At 41.5% G+C, this 8,304-nt stretch overlaps 1 long non-coding RNA gene across 1 annotated transcript; it reads right to left on the reverse strand.

The window, feature by feature from the left end:
• Positions 1 to 206: 206 nt before the first annotated feature.
• Positions 207 to 6,970, reverse strand: LOC132807887 (uncharacterized). The gene is made up of 3 exons (XR_009642014.1): positions 6,911 to 6,970; positions 6,678 to 6,769; positions 207 to 304 (listed from the first exon to the last, which is right to left on the reverse strand). It is a non-coding gene; the product is annotated as an uncharacterized LOC132807887 (long non-coding RNA).
• Positions 6,971 to 8,304: the final 1,334 nt, after the last annotated feature.

Genomic DNA, 8,304 nt, shown 5'->3' on the forward strand with positions numbered 1-8,304 from the left:
TTATTGATTTTCAAATGGGTTATCGTGTTTTGCAGCACTAATCACCATAAATTGACCAATCCAATACAAACATTACAAAATCTCAAGCTCCAATTACATTCAGTGTAAGCCGGGTTTCCACAATCTTGTGCATTGGTTCACCCAAAACATTACACTAGAAGCTGGCATAACCTCTGTCTTAAGATTTTATTTGATTACTTTCAGGCATTTGGGATTAATTTCACAAGACAGCACCTTCACTGTGATTGTACTCAGCTGCTCCCTTAAGGATACTTGATCCATGACTGGTCAAATCAAACAGTGCCTGAGGAAGGAAGAGAGTTTATATTATATATTTATGGTTTTCATGTTCCACATTTTCTTTGTTTATTAAAATATTCCACTCCCTCTTGTCCAGAGGTTCCTCTCTAACCATCTTCTGCATCTCAAAAGCACCCCACTCATCACTTCTCGCCTCTGTTGCATCTCAAACAAAGATAAATGGTGATTCTATTTACAAATGTATACAAATTTGTAGACTTTGACTTGGACAATATCAAGAGTCAAATTCGAATTTCTATGAATTTTTGATATTTCCATGAATTTTGGGACAGATTTTGGAATACACATTAAAATGTCACAATCTGTTTTACACTTCAGGCATTTTATTAAGGAACAGCAAATAGGACTTGAAGAAAATGCCTGTGAACTCTCCAGTTTACTGTAGCATTACATAAAAGTCATATGGTCATAGAGCTGTACAACATGGAAATAGACCCTTTGGTCCAACCTATCGATGACAACCAGAAACCTAAATAAGTCTCGTCCCATTTGTCAACCTTTGGCCCATATCCCTCTAAACCTATATACCCATTCAGATGCTTTTTAAATGCTGTAATTGGGCCAGCTTCCACCACTTCCTCTGGCAGCTTGTTTCCACACATGCAATTCTCAGTGTGAAAAAGATGTCTATAAAGTCCCTTTTAAATCTTTCCCCTCTCATCTTAAACCAATGTTTTCTGGTTTTGGACTTGCCCAACTTGGGGAAAAGACCTTGGCTATTTACCCTGTTCATGCCCCTCATGATCTTATAAACTTCTATAAGGTCACCCCCTCAGCCTTCGCACTAGCAGGAAAATAGCCCCAGTCTATTTAACCTCTCTTTATAGCTCAAGACCTTCAACCCTGGCAATATCCTTGTAAATCTTTTCTGAACCGTTTCGAGTTTCCAACATCCCTCTGATAACAAGGAGACCAGAATTGCATGCAGTATTCCAATAGCATTCTAACCAATGTCCTGTACAACTGTGACATGACTTCCTAACTCCTATACTCAATGCACTGACCAATAAAGGAAAGCACACCAAATGCCTTGGATGACATGGTGGCTCAATGTTTAGCATTGCTGCCTCACAGTGCCAGAGACCCAGGTTTGGGTGATTGCATGAAGTTTGCGCATTCTCCCCATGTTGGCGTGAGTTTCCTCTCACCATGCAAAGATGTGTAGGTGAAGTAGATTGGCTGTGCTAAATTACCCCATAGTTTTCAGCGATGTGCAAGGTAGGTGGGTTAGTCATGGGAAAATGCAGGGTTAAGGGAATAGAATGGGGGAGGGGGGAGTGGGGGGGGTGGAATGGTGGGGGGGCAGGGTATGATGGGCTGATCTTTGGAGTATCAGTGTGGGCTCAATGGGCTCAATGGCCTGCTTCCACACTGTAGGGATTCTATGTTTAAATTGAAAGTCTAGTTTCTTGGCAGCCAGTGGCAGGATAGTAAACTGCATAGTAATGTGGCAAGGTTTAGCATTAGTAAAGCTGTTGATAATCAGTTTATAGGCATTGCATCACTGCCAATAGAGAATCTTGTCTCAACACCAGAATCTGGTTGGAAAAGGCAGCTAGTTGTTCCTGACGTCGGGAATTTTAGCCATAGTGAGTTTCTCCAATAATTTTTCCATATTTTGCACCCTAGTCTGTTGTTCAGGCTCCTATTTCAGTTTCTGTGCAGGGTTACCCCCGCTCTGGATCACTAAGGATGTAAGCTTCAGACATTTTAATATCACTTCTAGGATGACAGATTTAAGAACAGCAATAATCCTTGAAAATTATTTGATCCAGGAAATCCTTCTTCACAACATCAGGCACTAAGCTCCACTGTGCTGACACAACAGTTAAATGACCTGACCTTACAATGCTTACATATAGGGCTGGATGTACTGCAGTCCCAGTAGCCCTGTCCCAGAGCTAGATTATTGATTCCAAAGAAGAACAAATATTTGAAATAACGCATGAGTCAATATGACAGAAATAGAAATATTGAGAATGTTTGCAGTACAATTCGATGCTGTGACTGGATAACCAGACTACTGAAAGAACAAGCATCCTTTTCTATTCCAACATTTTCTTTGCATTCATATGATTTACAAAGAGGAAAGAGTTTTATTCATGTGGTAGACCAGGAATCGTAGCATCATGGTCATGTTCTTCGATGAGTCATGTAGAGCTTTGGCCGAATGATATGGAGAAACCCAGGCACTGGGAGGGCTGTAGAATTTAAATACATTTAAGTAAAAAAAAGGATTAAAAAGCTTGCATCTGGTGACCAGTTGTTGTAAAAATTCATTCGGTTCTAATGCGCTTTAGGGAAGGTTGGCTTTCTGGCCTATATGTGACTCCAGGCCCATAGCAATGTGTTGGTTTTTAACTGCGCTCTGGACTGACCAATTTTACAAACTATATTGAAAAAGAAACTGGATGGACCACCCAACATCAATCAAAGCATTGGATTAGAGCTGGAAAAAGGCGCAAACACAGCATGGCTGATTCTGTGAAATTCTCCTCACTAATTAATGTCTGAGGGCTTGTTTCAAAGTGAGGAGAGTTGTCCCGTAGACTAATCAAGCAGTACCTTGACTAAACCTGTGTAAGAGAATAAGACCTTTCAGCCAAGATCCCAGATGTCTCCATCACCACCAGGGGTTTAACCTGCCTTACAAACAGGGCAGCTTCATGAAAAGTATGGAAGGATTTGTTAATAGAACTTTCAAATAGCATTTACTCAGCAATAACCTGCTCATCAATACCCATTTTGATGCGGACCACACCGCTCACTTGCACACCCTTTTACTAGCACGTTGCAGACTTGGATAAGAGTTGATGCATTAGTGATTATCTTTCCAAATTCTATAGGTTCCAGAATGCTTCGCGGGAATTGGAAAGCAACAAATCACACCCCATTGCAAATGAAAGATAAAACAGGTTACTGTGAACCAGTGAGCTTTCCATCGGTAGAGGGGAAATGCTTGAAATGATCTGTTAAATAGACAGTTGGATAATAACAACATGATTGCATTTGGGAAAGATTTAAAGAATTGAAAATTATATTCGCAAAGCTTTTGGAGTTTATGGAAGATTCTACTACCAAAGTTAGTAAGGGAGAGCTAATGGACATAGTATACTGAGATTTTCAGAAGGCGTTGATAAAATACCTGGTTAGGAAAATTAAAATACATGGGAAAGGCAATAACATACTGGCATGGATTAATGATTAGATAGTGACAGAAAGCAGAGTAGGAATAAATGGATCATCTACATATTGGCAGGTCATAACTATCACAGGTGTGCCTGGGTCCCAAATACTCACAATATACATCAATGATTTAGAAGAGAAGATCAAATGCAATGTCTTCAAATTTACAAATGATACAAAGCTAATTGGGAGTTTGTGTTGTTGTTCCCAAGATCTAAAGTGGCTCCAATTTGCCCTACTGGACCAACAGATCCATGTCAGATGCCATATCATTTTGCTTCACTCCTCCCTAGAACAAGAACAGCTAAGTAAGAATCCTTCTCATTGACTACAGTTCAGCCTTCAATACTATTATCCCCTTGAGACTGATTACTAAACTTAGTGATCTCAGGCTAAGCCCCACTCTCTGCAACTGGATCCTCAGTTTCCTGACTCACAGGCCACAATCAGTAACGATTGGGGACAATATTTCATCTTCACTAACATGCATCACTGGGTCTGTACTCAACCCCCTACTGTACTCACTGTATACCTGTGACTGCGTTGCCAAATCCAAACTAATGCTATTTACAAGTTCACTGATGACACCACCATAGACGGTCGAATCTCAGATGACGAAGAAACAGACTACAGACGGGAGGTGGAAGACATGGAAAATGGTATTCTGAGAACAGCCTAGCTCTCAATGCCAGTAAAACCAAGGAACTCATTATTGACTTTCAGCGGGATGTTACTCATGCCCTCTACACAGCTACAGCATAGAGGTGGAATGAGTGGAGAGGGTCAAGCTCCTGGGAATGGTCATCCACAACAAGCTTTCTTGGACTCTTCATGTGGACACACTGGTTACAAAGGCCCAACAATGTCTTTTCTTCCTCAGGCAGCTGAGGAAATTTGGCATGACAGCAAATGCCCTTGCCAACTTTTATAGGTGCACCATCGAGAGCATTCTGTCTGGATGCATCATTACCAGGTACGACAACTGTACCATTCAAGATTGGAGACAGTTACAGAGAGTGGTGAACTCAGCCCAGACCATCACAAAGGCCAACCTCCCATCTATAGAATCCATCTACCAGGTCCACTATCAAGGAAAGGTCGCCAGCATTCTCAAAGATCCATCCCACCCTGGCAATATTTCTCTACAATCTCTACCATTGGGGAGAAAGTACAGAAGCCTGAACACATGCATCAACTGGTTTCAAAAAAGTTTCTACCCTTCTGTTGTTAGACTACTGAATGGATTCACAAACACTTAGCATTCGCCTGTATCCATGTTTTAGTTTTTGCCGCTGTTTATCTATTATTTATTTATGTGTGCTACTTAACTCTGTGATCTGCCTGTATTGCTTGCAAAACAAAGCTTTTCCCTGTGCCTTGATACATGGGACAATAAATTCAATTAATTCAACTCAATTTAGAAGGATTTGGAGTCAATGAATGAGCATGAACATATCAGATGGAAAATAATGTGGAAAAATGTAAAGTTATCCACTTTGCTATGAGGATTAGATATGAAGAGTATTTCATAAATGGGAAGAGGTTGGAAAGTGTAGACATACAAAGGTGAATGGAATGATAGCATTTATTGCAAGAGGTTTGAGTACAGAAATAGTGTAATCGTGCTTCAGTTGTATAGGAGATTGGTGAGCCTGGCCATGGAATACTGCATACAGTTTTAGTCTCTTTAACTCAGGCAAGATATTATTCCCATCGAGGTAGTGCAATGAAGGTTCACCAGACTTGCTCCCAGGCTTTCAGGACCGTCCTGTGAAGAGAAATTGAGTAATCTTGGCCTGTATTCTCTAGTGCTTCAAAAAATGAATCATATCACAGAGTCATAGAATCCCTACAGTGTGAAAACAGGCCTTTTAGTGCAACAACTCCACACTGGCCCTGCAAAGACTATCCCAGACACATTCTTCTACCTTATTACTCTACATTACCCTGACTAATCCCCTAAACTACACATCCCTGAACACTATGGGCAATTTAGCAGGGCCAATTCATCTAACCTGCCCATTTTGGACTGTGGGAGGAAACCGGAGCACCCAGAGGAAACCCACAGACACACAGGAAGAATGTGCAAACTCCACATAAAGGTAATTATTTTTTCGAAACTTATTAATGATTTAAAGGGGCAGACAGGGTAGATGCAAGTAATATGTCTCCCCTGGTTGGGGAAGTCTAAAACCAGGGGAGCGCAACTCAAAAATAAAAGGGATGCCACTTAAGTCCAACATGAAGAGAAATATGTTTACTCAAAGAGTTATGAATCTTTAGAATTCTCTATATCAGTCATTGACAATGTTTAAGGTAGAGACTTGCAAGTTTCTGATTACCAAAGGGTCACTATATAATGAGGATGTGGTGTGGAAGTGTTCAATCAGCCACGAGTGATTTAATGACAGGACAGACCTGATGGACTAAATGATCTACTCCTGTTGCTTTATTCCAAACTGACACCTAGATCTAAGATAACAGAGTTTGCCCTTAATATTGGACAAATTTGACTGAAAGTAACATTAAAGAGACTTGGAGTGGGAATCAGAGCTAACACAAATGATGACTGTTGTGGTCATTGGAGGTCAATCATCTCAGCCTCAGGACATTACAAGAGTTTCTGGGACAATGGCCTGGCCGTACAATCTTTAGTTGTTTCATCTATCATCTCTCCTTTATCATCAGGTTAGAAGTTTGGAGGTTCATTAACTGTTGCATTTGATCTGTACCCTATCCCGATTTTAAGGGCTCACTCTCTCGTCATCATCGGCACATCATATCTGCAGTGTGTAGAATCTACCAGACACAATTTGCCAAGGTTTCTTCAACAGCGCTTCCCAAGCCATCTACCACCTAAAAGCAACAGATGGTGGGACCATAACTGTCTGCAGGTTCCATACCAAGTCCCCCAGTATCGTGCCACGTAACTCTTTTGCTGTGCTTTCATCAAACTTGGCCCATCATGCCTATATGAGAGCGTTAAATAAACAACATTACCTAGTTGCAATCCCCTGCTTTCTCCCCATAGACTAGCATGATATTTTTAACCTGAATAATAATCCAGAGCCCACTTAAAATGCTTCAATTGAACCTGCCTCCACCACTTTTCCGGGCAATGAGCTTCATACCTTAACAACTGGCGTGTGTTAAAAAAAGGTCTCCCTTACTTCACTCTTGCTTTGTTTGCTGATCCCTTTAAATCTCTGCCTGCTTGTTCTTGTTCCTTTTCGGAGACAGTTCAGTTTTTCAGAACAGCAACCTGATGTAGAAGAAGAATAATTAGTGTGGGGAAAGCTCAGTGGACCCAAAACGTTAACTCTGATTTCTCTCCACAGTTGCTGCCAGATCTGCTGAGCTTTTACAGCAATTACTGTTTTTGTTTTTGTTTCAGCTCTCTTACATTTGATTTAAGAAATCAACAAAAGAATTGACTCATGGTTCTGGCTGAGAGACTTGCTGACTTTCCACTGTGCGCTATCGTTGTATCAACTATATCGTGTAGAGCAAGGTGACATCATTATTTTCCTGTGCAATGATGTCAGCATTAATATCTTGATAGAAAGTTATCAGGAAAGGAAAGGCTCAATCAAAACTATTTCCTGCTCCTCATGCTCTTGAAAGGAAGCACATTTCTTGTCTGATAATTCTGTCTGGAAAAATATGCACTGAATAGATTTTCTGTACAAAAGGCGTTATAGCTGTCAGGCTGTTTATGTGAACAGTTATGCAAATATTTCCATTAATCAGTCCGAAAATGCAAAAGTGAAACTTTTTTTATCAGCACAGGTTATTCAGGTTCACATGACTTTTGTGAACAACAACAGCAGCTTGAATTGACATAGCAGCTTTGATGTAATGAAATGTCCCAAGAGGCTTTACATTTTTCTCCTCAATCAGAAGATGGGGACATAAAGTGAATCAGGTCTGATAACCAACTGTACGTTTAGACCACTTTGTTTTCAACAGGGAAGAGTAAGATAGAGAGACAGAGTGGTATAGGGAGGGAATTTCAGAACTTAGGGCTTAGGCGTCTGAACATTAGTGCACTGGGGGCGGCACAGTGGCTCAGTGGTTAGCACTGCTGCCTCATAGCCACAGGGACCTGGGTTCGATTCCAGCCTTGGCGACTCTCTGTGTGGAGTTTGCACATTCTCCCTGCGTCTGTGTGGGTTTCCTCTGGGTGCTCCGGTTTCCCCCCACACTCCAAAGATGTGCGGGTCATATAAATCAGCCATGATAGGCTGATAGGTGCATTAGTAGGCAGTAGGTGAATGGGTCTGGGTGGGTTACTGTTTGGAGGGTTGGGGTGGACATGTTGGGCCGAAGGGCCTGTTTCCGAACAGTACAGAATCTAATCAGGTGAGCAATGCAGAGACAGTGACAGCAATCAAGTGCTGCTCCTGACTTGGACTCCCAACCCCGACCCAAACACATTGAACCCACTCTGACCACAAGCAGACTGGACCCTCTTGAGCCCTGGGACATGTCCCAGACCTTGGGTGGATTAATTATGATTGGGGTGCGCAGGATTAGAACAACGTAAATATCTTGAAGTGGTTTGCAGCTAGAGGAAGTGAGGCCATGGAGAGATTAGAAAAACACAACGCTAATTATGAAATCAAGTTAGCGTTTGACCAGGAGACAAAGCAAGTCAGTGAGCATAGAGGTGATGGGAGAATAGGACTTTGTGTAATTTGAGACAAAAGCAGCATGGCCTTAGATGACCTTAACTTTAGAGAAGGTTGATTAAGGCAGACCTTTGGAATGAGGATTTTCTGCAGCGGATGAGCTGAG

This window comes from Hemiscyllium ocellatum, chromosome 3, assembly GCF_020745735.1.
Source record: "Hemiscyllium ocellatum isolate sHemOce1 chromosome 3, sHemOce1.pat.X.cur, whole genome shotgun sequence".
Lineage (NCBI taxonomy): Eukaryota > Metazoa > Chordata > Chondrichthyes > Orectolobiformes > Hemiscylliidae > Hemiscyllium > Hemiscyllium ocellatum.